The sequence below is a fragment of the Ranitomeya variabilis genome, chromosome 2 (assembly GCF_051348905.1).
Source record: "Ranitomeya variabilis isolate aRanVar5 chromosome 2, aRanVar5.hap1, whole genome shotgun sequence".
Classification (NCBI taxonomy): Eukaryota; Metazoa; Chordata; class Amphibia; order Anura; family Dendrobatidae; genus Ranitomeya; species Ranitomeya variabilis.
The window spans coordinates 334,949,406-334,970,951 of record NC_135233.1 but is presented as its reverse complement, the minus strand read 5'-3'; the positions used below and the strand labels follow the sequence as shown (position 1 = coordinate 334,970,951).

The 21,546-nt window shown below is 52.9% G+C and overlaps 1 protein-coding gene across 2 annotated transcripts in view; it reads right to left on the bottom strand.

The window, feature by feature from the left end:
• Window positions 1-21,546, bottom strand: part of IL13RA1 (interleukin 13 receptor subunit alpha 1) — a 246,363-nt gene that overhangs the window by 36,409 nt on the left and 188,408 nt on the right. The window lies entirely within an intron of this gene.

Genomic DNA, 21,546 nt, shown 5'->3' with positions numbered 1-21,546 from the left:
GTCAGTGTATTACCTGTACACTAACACTATACACTGTATACTATGTACAGAGCTCCTGTGTATAATGGCACTTATGGTAATATTAGTATTGTGGGGGGTTTTTATTAGCGCTCAGTAATTTAGTATTCGGTCGCTTTGTGTTGGTAATATGTGGTCTGTTCATAGTGTGGTGGTATTTGTTCCTTGTATGTGATATTATTCGGTCACTATGTGGTAGTATTATGTGATCTGGTCATGGTGTGGCAATATTTATCCCTTGCATTCGATATTATTCGATCAATATGTGGTAGTAATATCTGGTCTGTTCTTGGTGTGACTATATTTGTTCCTTGAATGCTGTATTATTGGTCATTTTAAAAAATGAATGTGACATATTCCCTTAAAGAAACATAGACAAAAATTGACCTAAAAAAGTTTGGGTATTTTAACAAATTTTTTATAGGTTAGAGTAGAGTAGGGCCCGGCCAAAAGAGTCTACTTTGTCGTGGTGGCAGCTTAAGAAATCTTTTGGCCAAAACAAATTCTGATGGCTATGTATGTGATATGGTGTTCAATGGGAACTGTAAGGCTGGAGTCACACTAGCGTATAGCATTTGATGCGAGAGTATCGGATGCGATATGCTCATGACACTCGGCTCCAGCTCTGCTACCAATGGGAACCAAGTGTCAGTGTTCTGTGTTCCGATCTTCTCGCATGAGAGAATAGCAGGACAGCTCCGGAGGAAAAGGCAAAATTAATTTCTCCATTTCCTCTGATGCCGGCGTCAGTGGGAATCGCATCTGGGAATATTACTCTCGTGCATGCAATGTTTCACACGCATAGACTTATATGGGTGCCTACGATCCGAATTCAGCATGCGATCGCAGCATGCTGCGTTTTTTCCTGTCCGATCCTGACTCCATCAGAGCAGGGGGAAAAACGCAATTGAGAACAGAAGCATAGGATTAAATTGGTACAAATGCAATCCGATTTTTAATTGGATTGCATTTGTCTGGTTTAATCGCAAGTGGGAGCGAGCACTTAATGTGTGGTTGGTGAGGACGTGGTGCAAAAGTGGAGTTTTTCATTGAGTGGGCGGAGGGACTGTGTAAGTCTCAAGGTGGCCAAAAATTTTTGCCAGTATGGGGTCCTGAAATTCCTGGTGGCAGCCCCATCTATATGTTGTATTTGACTTGTGCCTACATATAAAGATGTTTTCAATGAGTTTTTTTTTCAATTATTTAATAGGGGCCTCGAGAATAAAAAAAAAAAAAAAAGCAAATCATTTTTAACAGCAAAAATGAATAGTGTGGAAAATTATGAACTAACCCCCAAAAAACAATAAAACAAAGCGTGGCAAACACTAGATGTTTGGGCCCTCCATTCAAGTGAATGAGGTCCGGGTACTGTTCTGGTCCGCGAAACCAAACTTTTTATTTCTAACTGTTCGGGCCAGACCAGAACATCCAGGGGTCCACCCATCTCTACTTAGGAGCGCAGCACCCAGGAGCAGGACCGCTACCTCCTCTTTTGTGCAAGAAGGAACAGGAGAAGCAGAGCCAGAACCCTGCAAAACGACCTCCAGCAGCCCACTAACATCCATTTGTCTGCTCAAACTGTCAGAAACAGACTCCAGGAGGGTGGTATAAGGGCCCAAAGTCCACAAGTGGGTGGTTTGCTTACAGCCAAATAAAGTGCAGGGCCATTGGCATTTGCTAGAGAACACCAAGATTGACAGATTCAACATTAGCACCTTCTGCTTCATGGATGAGAGCAGATTCACGCTGAGCATATTGTAAAGCTGTAGTAGCATCGTACGCAGTGAAGAAGCAGTGACCCACAAATTCAAACACAAAAGTCTCTTTTAATGTGTTTCTTCACAGCATTAAAGTCCAGTTCACATAAATGCATATAACTTCAGTGACCAGTTTACACCAGTTCAATGCAATACATTTCACATGGCTTTAGATTTGAGGTCCCTAAACAGGCCAGACTTCCCTTGTCCAGTTTCCCTGGGCGACCGCACGCCATCTCAGACTCTATACGTTTCCATACACACAGCCTCATATGTTGCAGACACTACTCACGCCAGCCCTCCTCTGACTAGTTCCCGTGGGTGTCCTGCATCGCTGTATCACAGTCTCTGTACTCACTCAGCGCACTGCACTCTTTATCCTCTGGAGTGCAGCTGGGTACACATAAGACAAAGTCTCTTACAGACTCTTTACTCACACAGTCGTACACAGTTCAGGATATCCTCCGGATAGCAGCCGGGCACCATATCCACCTGTTTGCAATCGTTGCACATGCTAGTCCTCTTTCGGGCACAGGACATCCACCTCCGGGCACAGAACATCCACCTCCGGGCACAGGTCTGTCCACATCCGACTCCTACGGGCACAGGACAACCACCTCCGGGCACAGGACTGTCCACCTCCGAGACCAGTACCATGGACGACTTGCATCTCTGTGTACGCTGCGGGTGCCAGGCTATTCAGCTGCCCTGGGTGCTGGCTCTGCTGGCCTCCATGCACTCTGCAGACCAGCACACACCAGACTGACACTGACGCACACCTGGCCACACCTGGCCACACCTGGCCAGACACCTGACACGGCCTGCACGGCCTGACACACCCATACCCCTTACTGCAGGGCTTTTAAACACACACAAACCTGTGGCCTTCAGCCACCTGGAAAACCCGGACCGGAAATCCATGACTCTCATGCACACCTATGGACTTCATCCGTCTGCATGCACATTCTGGGGAGAACAAACAGCGCCCCCTAGCTGTATCAGAGGCCACAGCCTCACATATCCTCCCCCCCTGTTCATACCTGTGGGGTTGAACACTTGTTACCTCGTATGGGCGCGAGATAATAAGGCATCCGTATGACCCTGTGACATCCCCGCCCAAAACAACGTTTTCAGTTTCTCCTGCCAAAACCTCTAGGGGAAACCTATCGGGATTACACTCTGACCCTAAGTTAGCGACCCCTATGGCAGGTATCTCAATATTTTCAGGTTCTACGCCAAAAACAGTACATAAACACATTCTCTGCTGCAACTGCAGCGCCTCTAGCTGTTGCTGCCAGAACTGCAGCTCCTGCTGCGCAGACTTCGTGGACCCGCCGATCCACAGCAAATCTTCGTAACCCCACAGAGTTACCGCCAGAAGCTTCCAATCTTCATGGCCCCGCCGAGCCACAGCAAGACAGTCTTGAGAAAAAAAATAAAATTTCCAGCTGACTTTGCACAATGCTATGCAGCACGCTTTGGGGTATGCCTCAGTTCACACTGCCCGCATTCTCCACCATATGTAAAGCTGTAGTAGCATCGTATGCAGTGAAGAAGCAGTGACCCACAAATTCAAACACAAAAGTCTCTTTTAATGTGTTTCTTCACAGCATTAAAGTCCAGTTCACATAAATGCATATAACTTCAGTGACCAGTTTACACCAGTTCAATGCAATACATTTCACATGGCTTTAGATTTGCGGTCCCTAAACAGGCCAGACTTCCCTTGTCCAGTTTCCCTGGGCGACCGCACGCCATCTCAGACTCTATACGTTTCCATACACACAGCCTCATATGTTGCAGACACTACTCACGCCAGCCCTCCTCTGACTAGTTCCCGTGGGTGTCCTGCATCGCTGTATCACAGTCTCTGTACTCACTCAGCGCACTGCACTCTTTATCCTCTGGAGTGCAGCTGGGTACACATAAGACAAAGTCTCTTACAGACTCTTTACTCACACAGTCGTACACAGTTCAGGATTTCCTCCGGATAGCAGCCGAGCACTATATCCACCTGTTTGCAATCGTTGCACATGCTAGTCCTCTTTCGGGCACAGGACATCCACCTCCGGGCACAGAACATCCACCTCCGGGCACAGGTCTGTCCACATTCGACTCCTACGGGCACAGGACAACCACCTCGGGGCACAGGACTGTCCACCTCCGGGCACAGGATTGTCCACCTCCGAGACCAGTACCATGGACGACTTGCATCTCTGTGTACGCTGCGGGTGCCAGGCTATTCAGCTGCCCTGGGTGCTGGCTCTGCTGGCCTCCATGCACTCTGCAGACCAGCACACACCAGACTGACACTGACGCACACCTGGCCACACCTGGCCTCAACTGGCCAGACACCTGACACGGCCTACATGGCCTGACACGGCCTGACACACCCATACCCCTTACTGCAGGGCTTTTAAACACACACAAACCTGTGGCCTTCAGCCACCTGGAAAACCCGGACCGGAAATCCATGACTCTCATGCACACCTATGGACTTCATCCGTCTGCATGCACATTCTGGGGAGAACAAACAGCGCCCCCTAGCTGTATCAGAGGCCACAGCCTCACAATATGTAACAGACGTGACAGTCTGAAGATGCCATGGAGAACTTTCTGCTACCTGCAACATCCTCCAGCATGACTGGTTTGGCAGTGGGTCAATAATGGTGTGGGGTTGCATTTCTTTGGAGGGCCGCACAGCCCTTCATGTGCTAGCCAGAGGTTCCCTGACTGCCATTAGGTACCGAGATGAGATCCTCAGACCCATTGTGAGACCATATGCAGGGGCAGAGGGACCTGGGTTCCTTCTGTTGCATGACGATGCTAGGCCTCATATGGCTAAAGTGTGTCAGCAGTTCCTGCATGATGAAAACATTGATGCTATGGACTGGCCTGCTAGTTCTCCAGACCTGAATACAATCAAGCACATCTGGGACATCATGTCTCGTTCCATCCACCAATGCCACGTTGCACCACATACTGTCCAGGAGTTGACTGAAGCTTTAATCCACTTCTGGGAGGAGATCCCTCAGGAGAACATCCACCGCCTTGTCAGGAGCATACCCAGCCATTGTATGGAGGTCATACAGGCAAATGGAGGCCACACACACTACTGAGCAACATTTCCTTGTCTTGAGACATTTCCACTGAAGTTGGATCAGCCTGTAATGTGATTTTCCACTTTGATTTTGACTATCATTCCAAATCCAGACCTCCGTTGGATATTATTTTTGATTTACATTGAGCATTTATATGTTTTATCGTTCTCAACACATTCCACTATGTAATGAATAAAGATTAGCAACTGGAATATTTCATTCAGTGATATTTAGGATGTGGGATTTTAGTGTTCCCTTTTTTTGTCTATTCGCCACGACAGCACCCACTGAGAGAGGGGATCCGCCCCTAGGAACAGGAAACCTACAGAGAGATAAAAGGGGCGGCCCCCCCTCGCTCCTCAGTTGGTTTCCTGTTCCTAAAGGGGAACCCACAGAGAAGATTCTCTGAAGCTTATAACAAGAGGAAAACTTGCCTGGATGCCGCCTGTGCGTCTCTGCTGAGCAACAGGGGCTCCAGAGCGAGTGAACAGAGTCGGGCGTTCCTGTTGGTTCCCCCCTCATCTGTTATGGTCGGTGGAGGACAACGATCTCCCTGCTGGGACATCGTTGTAAGGGACGGCCGGTGATGCGGTGTGCCTGGGCTGACCGAGTTACCTGAAGGAAGCAGGTTTCCGGACCCAGGTGGCGATACCCTCCGGAGTGTGTGGAGTGGTCATCAGCTGTTTCCCCAGCCCCTCAGGTATGGCGGCGATGTGGGTAAAGGTAGCGCTTGGAAAGCCGGCCGGCTGCGACGCCGGTGCATGCGCAGTGGAGCCGCATCTCGGAAGTAGATCCCTGCCCCCAGGAGGTCAGCAGTCTATTTCCGGGGGAACCGCCATATTGGTTTCCTCTGGCGGTTTCTCCATGCCCCCTGACGCTGCACCAATGATCAGGTATAAAAAAAAAAAAAAAAAAAAGAGGGGGGAAGGGTGTGTGTGTGTGTGTGTGTGTGTAAATCCTACACTATAAATGGCACATGAGCAGGGACAGACAGCGCGCTATCATGTCGTCCCAGGAGGAAGTCTCTGTGCGCCCTATGGAGGACCTACTGATTCCCAGTAGTGATACCAGAAATAAGAATGGTGGACACTCTAAAAGGAGTGATTCCACTGTGAAATCAGGAGGGAGATCGTCCCGTTCCACACCCCAGGCCAGGCAGACCCAGCAACCGGTAGATACAGGTGCTTCTGGGTGAGTGTTGTATAGCTTCAAGAGAGCTTATAAGTATTTCCTCTGCTTATGTTTTAGGCAAAGAGGACGGGGAAAACAAAGCATAAACAATGTGCTATATGTACTGAGCCCCTGCCTGACTCCTATCTTAAAAAGCTGTGTCAAGCCTGTATAATCAACACCTTGCAGCAGGAGGAGTCTGTTAAAATGAATGACATACGGCTTATAATTCGGGAGGAGCTGCAGTCGTTAGGAGGGGGCCCCTCTGTTAATGTGGAAAAAAGGAGTAGGAGAAAGTCCTCACCTAAAGCTGACACGTCAGCAGAGAGTGGAGAGGTGGATTCGGATGTGTCTCAGTCATCTGAATCATCAGGGGAACAGAACTATGTCTGTTTTCCTACTGACGGTGTCAACAACTTAATAAAGTCAGTAAGAAGTACGATGGGGTTGGCCGAATCAAAAGAACCCCAAACGCCTCAGGAACTTATGTTCGCTGGTCTTTCTCAGCGGAAGGGCCAGGTATTTCCCGTAAATCAGGCCATAAAAGACCTCGTTAAAAAAGAATGGGGTAGAGGGCAAAAGGGGTTTGTACCAATACCCTGCAAGAGACGCTACCCCTTTGATGACGAGGATATGGATTCCTGGGCTAAAGTACCGAAAGTCGATGCAGCAGTAGCGTCTACATCTCGCCGTTCCTCTTTACCTGTAGAGGATGCAGGCTCCTTATCTGATCCCATGGACAGAAAATCGGATGCACTCCTTAAGAAATCATGGGAGGCCTGTGTTACTGCTTTCAAGCCAGCAATCTCAGCCACGTGTACCAGTAGGTCTATGCTGGTTTGGTTGGAGCAGCTGGACCAAAATATCAGAAACGGGGTTTCTAGAGAGAAATTACGTGCATCAATTCCCTTGATAAAAGGTGCTGCGGCATTTATATCCGATGCCTCCGTGGATTCTCTCCGCCTGGCGGCCAGAACAGCTAGCCTCTCCAATACTGCTCGCCGAGCTTTATGGCTAAAAAACTGGAAGGGTGATGCCCAGTCTAGATCCAAATTATGTGCCATACCCTGTCAGGGTGAGTACCTCTTTGGAAGTGTGTTGGATGAAATTCTCACTAAGGCAGGTGAGCGAAAGAAGGGCTTCCCTAATCCATTTGTTCCTTCTTACAGAAGGGCATTCAGGAAGCCATCATTTGGCAGAAAGGGAGGCTTTAAAGAATGGAGGAACAAAGAGTTCAGGCAAAAGGGCAATTTGTTCAATAAACGTCCCTTCAAACCAGCTGAAAAATTCCGGGAACCCTATTCCACCAGTGGGCGGTAGACTTCTAGGGTTTATAAATCAATGGAATAAAATAACTGTTAATCCATGGGCCTTAAAATTAATATCCTCAGGCCTCACCCTAGACTTTATTCGAAAACCTCCGGATTCCTTCCTGCTCACCTCCCTAAAGTCCAGACTACAACAGGAAGCACTGGAGATAGAAATTAAGTCCCTTCTTGCCAAACGGGTTTTGATAGACGTTCCGTCATCTCAAACAGGGATGGGGTTCTACTCCCCCTTGTTTCTGATTACTAAACCTGACGGATCCTATAGAACTATATTTAATCTGAGAAGACTGAACACGTTCATAAGACCCACAACATTTAAAATGGAATCTGTTCGGTCAGCCATTAAAAATCTGTTCCCAAACTGTTACATGGTAGTACTGGATCTTAAAGATGCGTATTACCATCTTCCTATACACCAGTCACACCAGCAGTTTCTTCGGGTAGCAGTAATTATAGACGGGCAAATTCGTCATTTACAATATAGGGCAATGCCCTTTGGCCTATCCATGGCCCCTAGGGTCTTTACCAAATTGCTATTGGAGGTAATGTCTTTTCTACGTTTAAAAGACACTCTGGTCATTCCATATCTGGATGACCTTCTAATTGTGGGGAAAAACTCCTTACAGTGTGAACAAAGGTTGGAGGAGGTGGCGTTTTCTTTACAAACGCTGGGCTGGATTGTCAACTGGGAGAAATCCAGACTCCAACCCGTCACTTTTCAGAGATTCCTAGGACTCCTTCTGGATTCAGTGGACCAGATTTGTCGGTTACCTGATGATAAGAAGTCTTCTATTGTTGGCAAAGTAAGCCTGGCAATCAAAAAACGTGGTATGTCTCTGAGAAATGCCATGTCACTACTAGGTTCACTGTCATCATGTATCCCTGCGGTTAAATGGGCACAATTCCATACCAGGCAGCTCCAGAAATTCATATTGCAGGAGGACATTAAAAATAAAGGACATTTAGACCGAACAATTTATTTTACATCAGAGGTAGTACACTCCCTTACATGGTGGTTAGATTGGGGAAATCTATCAGAGGGGGTACCTTGGGTCATCACCCCTGCTACCATAATAACCACGGATGCTAGTCCGGAAGGCTGGGGAGCACATTTTAGAGATCAGGTGGTTCAGGGCCTTTGGTCCAGATCAGAACTGACTAATTCCTCTAATGTAAAAGAATTAAGAGCCATATATTACTCCCTACTCCACTTTCTTCCCCAGCTACGAGGCTCTCACACAAGGGTCCTCTCGGACAACACCTTGGCAGTAGCCTATTTGAATCATCAAGGAGGTACACGGTCAGAAAATCTTATGAAAGTCTCATCAGACATCATGACCTTAGCCGAAAGTCATCTGTTGTCCCTATCAGCGGTGCACATCAGAGGCATAGACAACGTTCGGGCCGATTTCCTCAGTCGCCATACCCTTCATCAGGGGGAGTGGATGCTCAGCAGAAAGATTTTCAGATTGATAACAGACCGATGGGGAGTACCTCAAATAGACCTATTCGCAACAAGATCCAACCGTCAGGTCAAAACTTTTGCCTCCCTTTGCAGACTAGACAACCCCGACATATTCGATGCCATTCAGGTGCCATGGACATTCGACCTAGCCTATGCGTTCCCTCCATGGAATCTATTACCAATAGTAATAAGAAAAATAAGGGAGGAGGGGGCAAGAGTTCTGTTGGTGGCCCCATTCTGGCCCAAAAGGCCATGGTTTTCCTGGCTCAGGGCGATGTCAACTACAGACCCTTGGATCCTGCCTCAGTCCAAGGACCTATTGTCTCAGGGACCGTTTTTCCATCCTCGGGTAAAAGGCATGAATCTGACTGTATGGAATTTGAGAGGCACTTACTAACTCTAAGAGGTTTTTCCAGTGGGCTTATAGATACTCTTATGAAGAGTAGGAAGCCGTCTACTACCCAAATCTATGTCAGGGTTTGGAAAAAATTCCTTCAATTTCATACTACACAACTTTCCGCTGAAGTACCTATAAATTCAATATTGGAGTTCTTACAAAAAGGGCTTGAGTTGGGACTGTATGTAAATAGCCTAAGAGTCCAGGTCTCAGCTCTGGGGGCACTCTTTAGTTATGATGTGGCGGGAGATAGATGGGTTTCGCGTTTTATATCAGCATGCGAACGCTCAAAACCTATTCATATACCACAGGTGCCTCAGTGGGATCTATCTCTGGTCCTAGATGCCTTGACACAAAGCCCGTTTGAGCCTCTAGATGAGGCCTCGTTAAAGAACATTTCGCTTAAGACGATACTGTTAGTAGCGTTAGTATCCGCTAGAAGAGTGAGTGATCTCCATGCCTTATCAATTGACCCTCCTTATCTATCCGTGACATCTGATAGAATAATTTTGAAAACGGACCCTTGTTATCTCCCTAAGGTAGCCACTAATTTTCATAGATCCCAGGAGATCTTGTTACCTACCTTCTATAAAGACCACTCAACTCCAGAAGAAGCCAGGCTTCATTCCCTAGATGTTAAGAGAGCTATTTTAGCCTATTTAGAGAAGACTAGGGACTGGAGGAAGAGTAGGGCTCTTTTTGTGTCTTTCCAGGGAAAAACCAAGGGTTCCAGAGTTACAAAGAACACGCTGTCACGCTGGATTAGAGATGCCATAGTCCTGGCGTATAAAGCTGGAGGAAGAGATCCTCCAATACATGTGGGAGCACACTCCACAAGAGCCGTGTCGACCTCCTGGGCAGAAAGGGCGAACGTGCCAATAGACCTTATATGTAAGGCTGCAACTTGGTCTTCACCAAACACCTTCTATAGACACTATCTGCTGCTTCTGACCTAACCTTTGGGGTTTCGGTTCTTGATTCAGTTAACCCACCCAGTATATAGTCTCTGAAAATCTCTCAGTGGGTGCTGTCGTGGCGAATAGAAAATATCGGATTACTCACCGGTAATGCTCTTTTATAGAGCCCACGACAGCACCCATTCAAATCCCTCCCTTTTCTTTTCTTTAGTTGCACGTGGTGCCTTGGTAGGGAGATGTAGATAATAAAGTAACATATATTTATAGTGCTTTGGAACAAAGCACTATACTGTTATTCCACCGTGGATAAATTCTTCTTCTTATTATAGTGCTTTGGAACAAAGCACTATACTGTTATTCCATCGTGGTAAACTTCTTCTTATTATAGTGCTTTGGAACAAAGCACTATACTGTTATTCCACCGTGGATAACTTCTTCTTATTATTATAGTGCTTTGGAACAAAGCACTATACTGTTATTCCACCGTGGTAAACTTCTTCTTATTCTTATTATTCAGTCCGCACGTAATGCGGCCCAAACCGCTAAACTCACAGACTCCAGTGAGGTGTCATTTCGAAGCCAGCGTCCCCAAGAGGTGTGCTAAGTATTTTTCGTGCCGATCGGATTTGTAGTTTTTGCGCAATTTGTGTTTGAAAAAAGTCTTTCAATGCGTTTCAATGGAGAAATTTTCCTATACGTTTATAATGGGCTGGTTTCTGAGGCAATTTCTAAAAATAACTGCCACCTGGCTGATTAGCTCATTGATATGCGCAGTCAGACACAGTTACTATGCCAACGCCTATGAAATCTACATCAGCTCACCAGGTCACAAGTTTTGTCAGATAATATCAGCTCTTAAAGTGACAGTACAGCACAATTCCAAACCACTATCTGTAGTCTTATGATTATTAGACTGTGGCCCGATTCTAACTCATCGGGTATTCTAGAATATGCATGTCCACGTAGTATATTGCACAGCCACGCAGTATACAGTGCAGAGCCGCGCAGTACACAGCGCAGAGCCGCGCAGTACACAGCGCAGAGCCGCGCAGTACACAGCGCAGAGCCGCGCAGTACACAGCGCAGAGCCGCGCAGTACACAGCGCAGAGCCATGCAGTACACAGCGCAGAGCCGCACAGTATAAAGAGCAGAGCCCCGCAGTACACAGCGCAGAGCCGCGCAGTACACAGCGCAGAGCCGCGCAGTACACAGCGCAGAGCCATGCAGTACACAGCGCAAAGCCGCGCAGTATAAAGCGCAGAGCCGCGCAGTACACAGCGCAGAGCCGCGCAGTACACAGCGCAGAGCCGCGCAGTATAAAGCGGAGAGCCGCGCAGTACACAGCGCAGAGCCGAGCAGTACACAGCGCAGAGCCGCGCAGTAGACAGCGCAGAGCCGTGCAGTACAGAGCGCAGAGCCGCACAGTATAAAGCGCAGAGCCGCGCAGTATACCGCGCAGAGCCGCGCAGTACACAGCGCAGAGCCGTGCAGTACACAGCGCAGAGCCGCGCAGTATAAAGCGCAGAGCCGTGCAGTACACAGCGCAGAGCCGCGCAGTACACAGCGCAGAGCCGCGCAGCACACAGCGCAAAGCCGCGCAGTATAAAGCGCAGAGCCGCGCAGTACACAGCGCAGAGCCGCGCAGTACACAGCGCAGAGCCGCGCAGTACACAGCGCAGAGCCGCGCAGTACACAGCGCAGAGCCGCGCAGTACACAGCGGAGAGCCGCGCAGTACACAGCGCAGAGCCGAGCAGTACACAGCGCAGAGCCGCGCAGTACACAGCGCAGAGCCGCGCAGTACACAGCGCAGAGCCGCGCAGTACACAGCGCAGAGCCGCGCAGTATACAGCGCAGAGCCGCGCAGTACACAGCGCAGAGCCGCGCAGTACACAGCGCAGAGCCGCGCAGTATAAAGCGCAGAGCCGCGCAGTACACAGCGCAGAGCCGCGCAGTACACAGCGCAGAGCCGCGCAGTACACAGCGCAGAGCCGCACAGTACACAGCACAGAGCCGCGCAGTACACAGCGCAGAGCCACCCAGTATATAGCGCAGAGCCGCGCAGTACGCAGCGTAGAGCCAAGCAGTATGCAGCGCAGAGCCGCGCAGTATACAGCGCTGAGCCGCGTAGTATACAGCGCAGAGCCCCGCAGTATACAGTGCAGAGCCCCGCAGTATACAGCGCAGAGCCGTGCAGTACACAGTGCAGAGCCGCGCAGTACACAGCGCAGAGCCGCGCAGTATACAGCGCAGAGCCGCGTAGTATACAGCGAAGAGCCACGCAGTATATAGCGCAGAGCCGCGCAGTACACAGCGCAGAGCCGCGTAGTATACAGCGAAGAGCCACGCAGTATATAGCGCAGAGCCGCGCAGTACAAAGCGCAGAGCTGCGCAGTATACAGCGCAGAGCCGCGCAGTATACAGCGCAGAGCCGCGCAGTATACAGCGCAGAACGCGCAGTACACAGTGCAGAGCCGCGCAGTACACAGCGCAGAGCCGTGCAGTACACAGCGCAGAGCCGCGCAGTACACAGCGCAGAGCCGCGCAGTACACAGCGCAGAGCCACGCAGTATACAGCGCAGAGCCGCGTAGTATACAGCGCAGAGCCGCGTAGTATACAGCGCAGAGCCACGCAGTATACAGCACAGAGCCACGCAGTATACAGCGCAGAGCCACGTAGTTATACTGCCCAGTCACGTAGTATATTGTCCAGTCACATAGTATACTGCATATCCCTGTTAAAAAAAAAAAAGAATTAAAATAAAAAAGTTACATACTCACCTCCTGGAGCGGCCGGTATCTGATGGTTGTTGCACCTCCTAGAGCGGCCGGTACACGATGCTTGTTGCACCTGGAGTGGCCGGTACCCGATGCTTGTTGCGCGCTCCGGTCCCAAGAGTGCATTGCGGTCTCACGAGATGATGACGTAGCGGTGTTGTGAGACAGAAAGACGGAAGTGCCCTTAGACAATTAGATAGTAGATTACCCCGCTCACCAATTCGGAACCCGAGAGGCCCGGCCCACCAAATCGGACCCCGAGGGGCCCGGCCCACCAAATCGGACCCAGAGTGACCCCGCCCCCTAAATCAGACCCAGAGTGACCCCGCCCACCAAATCGGACCCAGAGTGGCTCCGCCCACCAAATCGGACCCAGAGTGACCCCTTCCACCAAATCAGACCCAGAGTGACCCCTTCCACCAAATCGGACCCAGAGTGACCCCTTCCACCAAATCAGACCCAGAGTGACCCCTTCCACCAAATCGGACCCAGAGTGACCCCGCCCACCAAATCGGACCCAGAGTGACCCCACCCACCAAATCGGACCCTGAGGTGCCCAGCCCACCAAATCAGACCCTGAGGTGCCCAGCCCACCAAATCGGACCGAGTGACCCCACCCACCAAATTGGTCCCTAAGGTGCCCCGCCCACCAAATCGGACCCAGAGTGGCTCCGCCCACCGAATCGGACCCAGAGTGGCCGCGCCCACAGAATCGGACCAAAAGTGACCCCGCCCACCGAATCGGACCTAGATTTACCCCGCCCACAAAATCAGACCCAGATTGACCCAACCCACCAAATCGGACTGCCTGAGGGGCACCCAAGTGTCAAAGTCTTGCAGGGGCAGCCCGGGCACCATTCCAAAGCACTATCTGTAGTTCCTTCAGGAAATACCCATCTAGTTATTATTATTATTCAGTCCGCACGTAATGCGGCCCGAACCGCTTCACTCACAGACTCCAGTGAGGTGTCATTTCGAAGCCAGCGTTCCTGAGAGGTGTGCTAAGTATTTTTCGTGCCGATCGGATTTGTAGTTTTTGCGCAATTTGTGTTTGAAAAAAGTGTTTCAATGCATTTCAATAGAGAAATTTTCCAATACGTTTATAATGGGCCTGATTTCTGAGGCAATTTCTAAAAATAACTGCCACCTGGCTGATTAGCTCATTGATATGCGCAGTGAGACCCAGTTACTATGCCAACGCCCATAAACTCTACCAGCCCACCAGGACACAAGTTTTGTCAGATAATATCAGCTCTTAAAGTGACAGTACAGCACAATTACAAAACACTATCCGTAGTCTTATGATTATTAGACTGTGGCCCGATACTAACTCATCGGGTATTCTAGAATATGCATGTCCACGTAGTATATTGCACAGCCACGCAGTATACAGTGCAGAGCCGCGCAGAGCCGCGCAGTACACAGCGCAGAGCCGCGCAGTATAAAGCGCAGAGCCGCGCAGTACACAGCGCAGAGCCGCGCAGTACACAGCGCAGAGCCGCGCAGTACACAGCGCAGAGCCGCGCAGTATAAAGCGCAGAGCCGCGCAGTACACAGCGCAGAGCCGCGCAGTATACCGCGCAGAGCCGCGCAGTACACAGCGCAGAGCCGCGCAGTACACAGCGCAGAGCCGCACAGTATAAAGAGCAGAGCCGCGCAGTATACCGCGCAGAGCCGCGCAGTACACAGTGCAGAGCCGCGCAGTACACAGCGCAGAGCCGCGCAGTACACAGCGCAGAGCCGCGCAGTACACAGCGCAGAGCGGCGCAGTGCAAAGCGCAGAGCCGCGCAGTACACAGCGCAGAGCCGCGCAGTACACAGCGCAGAGCCGCGCAGTACACAGCGCAGAGCCGCGCAGTATAAGGCGCAGTGCAAAGCGCAGAGCCGCGCAGTACACAGCGCAGAGCCGCGCAGTACACAGCGCAGAGCCGCGCAGTACACAGCGCAGAGCCGCGCAGTATAAAGCGAAGAGCCGCGCAGTACACAGCGCAGAGCCGCGCAGTACACAGCGCAGAGCCGCGCAGTACACAGCACAGAGCCGCGCAGTACACAGCGCAGAGCGGCGCAGTGCAAAGCGCAGAGCCGCGCAGTACACAGCGCAGAGCCGCGCAGTACACAGCGCAGAGCCGCGCAGTACACAGCGCAGAGCCGCGCAGTATACCGCGCAGAGCCGCGCAGTACACAGCGCAGAGCCGCGCAGTACACAGCGCAGAGCCGCACAGTATAAAGAGCAGAGCCGCGCAGTATACCGCGCAGAGCCGCGCAGTACACAGTGCAGAGCCGCGCAGTACACAGCGCAGAGCCGCGCAGTACACAGCGCAGAGCCGCGCAGTACACAGCGCAGAGCGGCGCAGTGCAAAGCGCAGAGCCGCGCAGTACACAGCGCAGAGCCGCGCAGTACACAGCGCAGAGCAGCGCAGTACACAGCGCAGAGCCGCGCAGTATAAAGCGCAGTGCAAAGCGCAGAGCCGCGCAGTACACAGCGCAGAGCCGCGCAGTACACAGCGCAGAGCCGCGCAGTACACAGCGCAGAGCCGCGCAGTATAAAGCGAAGAGCCGCGCAGTACACAGCGCAGAGCCGCGCAGTACACAGCGCAGAGCCGCGCAGTACACAGCACAGAGCCGCGCAGTACACAGCGCAGAGCGGCGCAGTGCAAAGCGCAGAGCCGCGCAGTACACAGCGCAGAGCCGCGCAGTACACAGCGCAGAGCCACGCAGTACACAGCGCAGAGCCGTGCAGTACACAGCGCAGAGCCGCGCAGTACACAGCGCAGAGCCGCGCAGTACACAGCGCAGAGCCGCGCAGTATAAAGCACAGAGCCGTGCAGTACACAGCGCAGAGCCGCGCAGTACACAGCGCAGAGCCGCGCAGTATACCGCGCAGAGCCGCGCAGTACACAGCGCAGAGCCGCGCAGTACACAGCGCAGAGCCGCACAGTATAAAGAGCAGAGCCGCGCAGTATACCGCGCAGAGCCGCGCAGTACACAGTGCAGAGCCGCGCAGTACACAGCGCAGAGCCGCGCAGTACACAGCGCAGAGCGGCGCAGTGCAAAGCGCAGAGCCGCGCAGTACACAGCGCAGAGCCGCGCAGTACACAGCGCAGAGCCGCGCAGTACACAGCGCAGAGCCGCGCAGTATAAAGCGCAGAGCCGCGCAGTACACAGCGCAGAGCCGCGCAGTACACAGCGCAGAGCCGCGCAGTACACAGCACAGAGCCGCGCAGTACACAGCGCAGAGCCGCACAGTATAAAGAGCAGAGCCGCGCAGTACACAGTGCAGAGCCACACAGTACACAGCGCAGAGCCGCGCAGTACACAGCGCAGAGCGGCGCAGTGCAAAGCGCAGAGCCGCGCAGTACACAGCGCAGAGCCACGCAGTACACAGCGCAGAGCCGTGCAGTACACAGCGCAGAGCCGCGCAGTACACAGCGCAGAGCCGCGCAGTACACAGCGCAGAGCCGCGCAGTATAAAGCGCAGAGCCGTGCAGTACACAGCGCAGAGCCGCGCAGTATACCGCGCAGAGCCGCGCAGTACACAGCGCAGAGCCGCGCAGTACACAGCGCAGAGCCGGGCAGTACACAGCGCAGAGCCGCACAGTGCAAAGCGCAGAGCCGCGCAGTACACAGCGCAGAGCCGCGCAGTACACAGCGCAGAGCCGCACAGTACACAGCGCAGAGCCGCGCAGTACACAGCGCAGAGCCGCACAGTATAAAGAGCAGAGCCGCGCAGTATACCGCGCAGAGCCGCGCAGTACACAGTGCAGAGCCGCGCAGTACACAGCGCAGAGCCGCGCAGTACACAGCGCAGAGCGGCACAGGGCAAAGCGCAGAGCCACGCAGTACACAGCGCAGAGCCGCGCAGTACACAGCGCAGAGCCACGCAGTACACAGCGCAGAGCCGCGCAGTACCCAGCGCAGAGCCGCGCAGTATAAAGCGCAGAGCCGTGCAGTACACAGCGCAGAGCCGCGCAGTATACCGCGCAGAGCCGCGCAGTACACAGCGCAGAGCCGCGCAGTACACAGCGCAGAGCCGGGCAGTACACAGCGCAGAGCCGCGCAGTACAGAGCGCAGAGCCGCACAGTATAAAGAGCAGAGCCGCGCAGTATACCGCACAGAGCCGCGCAGTACACAGTGCAGAGCCGTGCAGTACACAGCACAGAGCCGCGCAGTATACAGCGCAGACACGCGCAGTACACAGCACGGACACGCGCATTACACAGCGCAGAGCCGCGCAGTACACAGCGCAGAGCCGCGTAGTATACAGCGAAGAGCCACGCAGTATATAGCGCAGAGCCGCACAGTACAAAGCGCAGAGCCGCGCAGTATACAGCGCAGAGCCGCGCAGTATACAGCGCAGAACGCGCAGTATACAGCGCAGAGCCGCGTAGTATACAGCGCAGAGCCGCGTAGTATACAGCGCAGAGCCACGCAGTATACAGCGCAGAGCCACGCAGTATACAGCGCAGAGCCACGTAGTTATACTGCCCAGTCACGTAGTAAATTGTCCAGTCACATAGTATACTGCATATCCCTGTTAAAAAAAAAAAAAAGAATTAAAATAAAAAAGTTACATACTCACCTCTTGGAGCGGCCGGTATCTGATGGTTGTTGCACCTCCTAGAGCGGCCGGTACACGATGCTTGTTGCACCTGGAGTGGCCGGTACCCGATGCTTGTTGCGCGCTCCGGTCCCAAGAGTGCATTGCGGTCTCACGAGATGATGACGTAGCGGTGTTGTGAGACAGAAAGACGGAAGTGCCCTTAGACAATTATATAGTAGATTACCCCGCTCACCAATTCGGAACCCGAGGGGCCCGGCCCACCAAATCGGACCCCGAGGGGCCCGGCCCACCAAATCGGACCCAGAGTGACCCCGCCCACCAAATCGGACCCAGAGTGACCCCGCCCACCAAATCGGACCCACAGTGGCTCCGCCCACCAAATCGGACCCAGAGTGACCCCTTCCACCAAATCAGACCCAGAGTGACCCCTTCCACCAAATCAGACCCAGAGTGACCCCGTCCACCAAATCGGACCCAGAGTGACCCCGCCCACCAAATCGGACCCAGAGTGACCCCACCCACCAAATCGGACCCTGAGGTGCCCAGCCCACCAAATCGGACCGAGTGACCCCACCCACCAAATTGGTCCCTAAGGTGCCCCGCCCACCAAATCGGACCCAGAGTGGCTCCGCCCACCGAATCGGACCCAGAGTGGCCGCGCCCACAGAATCGGACCAAAAGTGACCCCGCCCATCGAATCGGACCTAGATTTACCCCGCCCACAAAATCAGACCCAGATTGACCCAACCCACCAAATCGGACCGCCTGAGGGGCACCCAAGTGTGAAAGTCTTGCAGGGGCAGCCCGGGCACCATTCCAAAGCACTATCTGTAGTTCCTTCAGGAAATACCCATCTAGTTATTATAGTGCTTTGGAACAAAGCACTATACTGTTATTCCACCGTGGTAAACTTCTTCTTATTCTTATTATTCAGTCCGCACGTAATGCGGCCCGAACCGCTAAACTCACAGACTCCAGTGAGGTGTCATTTCGAAGCCAGCGTCCCCAAGAGGTGTGCTAAGTATTTTTCGTGCCGATCGGATTTGTAGTTTTTGCGCAATTTGTGTTTGAAAAAAGTCTTTCAATGCGTTTCAATAGGGAAATTGTCCCATACGTTTATAATGGGCTGGTTTCTGAGGCAATTTCTAAAAATAACTGCCACCTGGCTGATTAGCTCATTGATATGCGCAGTCAGACACAGTTACTATGCCAACGCCTATGAAGTCTACATCAGCTCACCAGGTCACAAGTTTTGTCAGATAATATCAGCTCTTAAAGTGACAGTACAGCACAATTCCAAACCACTATCTGTAGTCTTATGATTATTAGACTGTGGCCCGATTCTAACTCATCGGGTATTCTAGAATATGCATGTCCACGTAGTATATTGCACAGCCACGCAGTATACAGTGCAGAGCCGCGCAGTATACAGCGCAGAGCCGCGCAGTACACAGCGCAGAGCCGCGCAGTACACAGCGCAGAGCCGCGCAGTACACAGCGCAGAGCCGTGCAGTACACAGCGCAGAGCCGCGCAGTACACAGCGCAGAGCCGCGCAGTACAAAGCGCAGAGTCGCGCAGTACAAAGCGCAGAGCCGCGCAGTACACAGCGCAGAGCCACGCAGTACACAGCGCAGAGCCGCGCAGTACACAGCGCAGAGCCGCGCAGTACAAAGCGCAGAGTCGCGCAGTATAAAGCGCAGAGCCACGCAGTACACAGCGCAGAGCCGCGCAGTACACAGCGCAGAGCCACGCAGTATACAGAGCAGAGCCGCGCAGTACACAGCGCAGAGCCGCGCAGTACACAGCGCAGAGCCGCGCAGTACACAGCGCAGAGCCGCGCAGTACACAGCGCAGAGCCGTGCAGTACACAGCGCAGAGCCGCGCAGTACACAGCGCAGAGCCGCGCAGTACAAAGCGCAGAGTCGCGCAGTACAAAGCGCAGAGCCGCGCAGTACACAGCGCAGAGCCACGCAGTACACAGCGCAGAGCCGCGCAGTACACAGCGCAGAGCCGCGCAGTACAAAGCGCAGAGTCGCGCAGTATAAAGCGCAGAGCCATGCAGTACACAGCGCAGAGCCGCGCAGTACACAGCGCAGAGCCACGCAGTATACAGAGCAGAGCCGCGCAGTACACAGCGCAGAGCCGCGCAGTACACAGCGCAGAGCCGCGCAGTACACAGCGCAGAGCCGCGCAGTACACAGCGCAGAGCCGCGCAGTACACAGCGCAGAGCCGCGCAGTACAAAGCGCAGAGTCGCGCAGTATAAAGCGCAGAGCCGCGCAGTACACAGCGCAGAGCCGCGCAGTACACAGCGCAGAGCCACGCAGTACACAGCGCAGAGCCGCGCAGTACACAGCGCAGAGCCGCGCAGTACACAGCGCAGAGCCGCGCAGTACACAGCGCAGAGCCACGCAGTACACAGCGCAGAGCCGCGCAGTACACAGCGCAGAGCCGCGCAGTACAAAGCGCAGAGCCGCGCAGTATAAAGTGCAGAGCCGCGCAGTACACAGCGCAGAGCCGCGCAGTACACAGCGCAGAGCCGCGCAGTAAAAAGCGGAGAGCCGCGCAGTACACAGCGCAGAGCCGCGCAGTACACAGCGCAGAGCCGCGCAGTATACAGCGCAGACACACGCAGTACACAGCACGGACACGCGCAGTACACAGCGCAGAGCCGCGCAGTACACAGCGCAGAGCCGCGTAGTATACAGCGAAGAGCCACGCAGTATATAGCGCAGAGCCGCGCAGTACAAAGCGCAGAGCCGCGCAGTATACAGCGCAGAGCCGCGTAGTATACAGCGCAGAGCCGCGTAGTATACAGCGCAGAGCCACGCAGTATACAGCGCAGAGCCACGCAGTATACAGCGCAGAGCCACGTAGTTATACTGCCCAGTCACGTAGTATATTGTCCAGTCACATAGTATACTGCATATCCCTGTTAAAAAAAAAAAAAAAGAATTAAAATAAAAAAGTTACATACTCACCTCCTGGAGCGGCCGGTATCTGATGGTTGTTGCACCTCCTAGAGCGGCCGGTACACGATGCTTGTTGCACCTGGAGTGGCCGGTACCCGATGCTTGTTGCGCGCTCCGGTCCCAAGAGTGCATTGCGGTCTCATGAGATGATGACGTAGCGGTGTTGTGAGACAGAAAGACGGAAGTGCCCTTAGACAATTATATAGTAGATTACCCCGCTCACCAAATCGGACCCCGAGGGGCCCGGCTCACCAAATCGGACCCAGAGTGACCCCGCCCACCAAATCGGACCCAGAGTGACCCCGCCCACCAAATCGGACCCAGAGTGGCTCCGCCCACCAAATCGAACCCAGAGTGACCCCTTCCACCAAATCAGACCCAGAGTGACCCCTTCCACCAAATCGGACCCAGAGTGACCCCACCCACCAAATCGGACCCTGAGGTGCCCAGCCCACCAAATGAGACCCTGAGGTGCCCAGCCCACCAAATCGGACCGAGTGACCCCACCCACCAAATTGGTCCCTAAGGTGCCCCGCCCACCAAATCGGCCCCAAGTGGCTCCGCCCACCGAATCGGACCCAGAGTGGCCGCGCCCACAGAATCGGACCAAAAGTGACCCCGCCCACCGAATCGGACCTAGATTTACCCCGCCCACAAAATCAGACCCAGATTGACCCAACCCACCAAATCGGACCGCCTGAGGGGCACCCAAGTGTGAAAGTCTTGCAGGGGCAGCCCGGGCACCATTCCAAAGCACTATCTGTAGTTCCTTCAGGAAATACCCATCTAGTTATTATTATTATTCAGTCCGCACGTAATGCGGCCCGAACCGCTTCACTCACAGACTCCAGTGAGGTGTCATTTCGAAGCCAGCGTCCCCAAGAGGTGTGCTAAGTATTTTTCGTGTCAATCGGATTTGTAGTTTTGGCGCAATTTGCGTTTGAAAATGTTTTTTCCCCTCATTGTAATGCATTTCAATAGGGAAATTTTCCTATACGTTTAAAATGGGCTGGTTTCTGAGGCAATTTCTAAAAATAACTTAACTGCCAAATGCCACCTGGCTGATTAGCTCATTGATATGC